A 3,149-nucleotide genomic window follows, 5' to 3' on the forward strand; every position below is an offset into this window, starting at 1 on the left:
TGAAGATTTAAAAACTGATTCTTTTCAGCAGGTGATTTCTGGTTTTGCTTTTACCTCCACGGGGGCTTGTCAATGTGACTGCAAGCCCAGGCTGCTCCAGGCTCAGCCTTGATCAATGTTTTTGGGTTCACAAGATAAAAAAGGAAAAGATTTGTGTGTGAAAAAACAAATTCAGAGTCAGGAGTATCCTGACAGTTGACTAAACTCAGTGTGCAATACTTTAAGGAGATGCTCTTGTGATGGGATGCTGCCTTAGGTCAACTAACACTTTAAACCATCTCTGTCTATGAGCATCCTTAATCATCAAAAATGTAATGTTTTCTGTATAGTGGCTGAGAAGTCACACTTCGGTGGCAATTTTTAAAAAAGGGTTTTTTACTGAAATAAGAGGAAGAAACACATTTTAAAAACAAGTGTATAAAGTCATAGGGCCTAAGCAGTTGTCAAAGTCAACTGTCAAGTTCTGAAATGTGTTTTCATCTTGTCTCATTCATAACAATAACCCCTCACATTTCTACCTATAGGTGGCAATATTGGTGTTTGCTCAAGTCAAGCACAAAGGATGGGATGAGTGAGGGAACATAACTTAATGACCTAATTAACAAAATAATTATCTCTGGAATCTTCGAGGAACACAAAGTAACTTTTGAAATAGGGTCAATTTACTCATCTTTGTGGAATTTGACTGTCTTTGCAAAACATGCCTCGGTGAATTATAGATTTGAATAGGAAAAATATCCCTTCAGTTGTGTGTACTGCATGGCAAGGCTCAGTGTTATTGTCCTTGAATATACTTTTCTTATTCATAATATTTCAAACTATCAACAAACTAGACTTGTGTTTCCTTTTGATACATTAGAATAAAGCCTGAATATTTATCTAATACCTGCAGCCAGTGAGAATATAACAAATTTTATGGTTTTTTTTTAGATAATCATAACCAACGATGACTCATTTGATCATTAAATGCATTTTAATTTGTAAACTAAATTAATATTTCTTGGAGCTCATAAATACAAGTATGCATTGAGTCATGAGAAAAATCTTAGAAGTCCTCTTCTACTCTTTGTAAATGATGGTATCCCTGGCAGTGGACAAGAACAGGTTTCTGTTAAGAATCGTTTATAGATAGCTCTTGAATGTTGTAATTCACCATTCAATAATTTCTATATAAATTCTTCTCTATCTATGCAGCTTCATCATTCCAGTGTGGAGGGAAATGAGCTACTTGATAAGTAATACATTGCAGAGAAAGAAAAGAGACTTCAGAAAACAGAGGGTATTGAATTATTTGGCCTGAAAAATATCGACAAATAAACTGGACATTCCTAATTACATAATAAACTTGAACAGCATGCACTTTCTCTTACTTTGTAGACCCACGGCATCTGGTAAAATAACTAGGAGCTGTGTTGTGTAATTTAAATAAATTAAGGCACTGTAAATCTTCAGTTCCTCAATCACAGGAACCACATATGAAGTGCTAAGCATCCCGTGTGTAAAGTGTAACGGCTTGTGTGGTTCTAGAGCACCCTAACCATTGCAGCAAGCAATAGAGGGCAGGGCAGCACTGGAGGTACTGTACAGTCACTGCATGGTGATAATCTTATTTCCCTCAGTAGCCACCTAAGACACTACAAATGGCATCCAGAGAAGATTTCCTGTTTAAAAAGTATAAATGAGTTCTCTGCTCCTTCTTGTTCCAGAAACATCTACATCTTTTTATGCATTGCCAGCCTAGTCCTTTAGACAATGGTGAAGGTTAGAGTGAATGGATTTGGATGTATTGGGCACCTGGTTACCAGGGCTTCCTGCTCATCTGGAAATGTGAAGATTGTTGCCATCAGTGACACCTTCTTTGACCTCAACTACATGTTCTACATGTTCCAATCTGACTCTACCCATGTCAAGTTCAACAGCACAGTCAAGTTGGAGAACAAGAAACTTGTCATCGATGGCAAGCTCATCACCATCTTATAGGAGAGAGATCCTGCTAACATCAAGCGAGGTGATGCTAGTGCCGAATATGTTGTGGTGTCTACTGATAACTTCACCACCATGGAGAAAGCTGAGGCCCACTTGAAGGTTGAGGACAAAACGGTTATTATCTTTGGCCCTTCTGCCAGTGCCCCCATGTTTGTGATCATTGCCAACCACGAGAAGTATGACAACTCACTCAAGATTGTCAGTAATGCTTCCTGTACCACCAACTGCTTAGCTCCCCTGGCCAACGTCATCCATGACAGCTTTGGCATTGAGGAAGGACTTATGAGCACATTCCATGCCATCACTGCTACCTAGAGGACTCTTAATGGCCCCTCTGAAAAGCTGTGGTGTGATGGCCGTGGGGCTGCCTAGAACATCATCCTTGCATCTACTGGTGTTGCCAAGGTTGTGGGCAAGGTCATCCCGGAGCTGAATGGGAAGCTCACTGGCACGGCCTTCCATGTTCCCATCCCAACGTGTCTGTCGTGGATTTGACATGCCGACTGGAGAAACCTGGCAAGTATGATGACATCAAGAAGGTGGTGAAGCTGGCATCTGAGGGTCTACTAATGGGCTACATTGAGGATGAGGTTGTCTACCTCGACTCCCACTCTTCCACCTTTGATTGCCAGCGCTAGTGTTGTTCTCAATGACAACTTTGTAAAGCTCATTCTCTGGTATAAGGAATATGGCTACAGCAACAGGGTTGTGGACTTCATAGACTACACGGCCTCCAAGGATAAGAGGCTCTGGGCTACCCACCTCAGCAAGGACAGGAAGCAAGAGAGAAGCCCTTTGCTATGAAGGAGTCCCTCTCCCAACTCATTCTCAGACTCTGAGCATCTCCCTCACAGTTTCCATCCCAGATGCCCAGGAAAGTGGGAGGAGCCTAAGGAGCCCTACTCTTTTGAACACCATCAATAAAGTTTACTGCACCATATACATATATATATATATATATATATATATATATATATATATATATATACACACTAGGGAAAAATGTGGATTAAAGTTGACCATTTTGCTTCACAGCCCAGAAACTCTGCAGTCATACAGAAGATGCCCAGGAATATGTGAAAGACGCTACACTCGGTGTTTACTATAGCTCAGCTTCCAGCTTTATTCCTGGCTTCTCACTCCCATTCCTCCTGAAGGTTCCA

General features: G+C 40.8%; 1 pseudogene; it reads left to right on the forward strand.

Moving 5' to 3' along the window:
- Positions 1 to 1,752: 1,752 nt before the first annotated feature.
- On the forward strand, positions 1,753 to 2,790 carry LOC129691899 (glyceraldehyde-3-phosphate dehydrogenase-like; annotated as a pseudogene).
- The last annotated feature ends 359 nt before the right edge of the window (positions 2,791 to 3,149 follow it).

Source organism: Psammomys obesus, unplaced genomic scaffold, assembly GCF_907164565.1.
Source record: "Psammomys obesus unplaced genomic scaffold, mPsaObe1.curated_primary_1811, whole genome shotgun sequence".
NCBI classification, from domain to species: domain Eukaryota; kingdom Metazoa; phylum Chordata; class Mammalia; order Rodentia; family Muridae; genus Psammomys; species Psammomys obesus.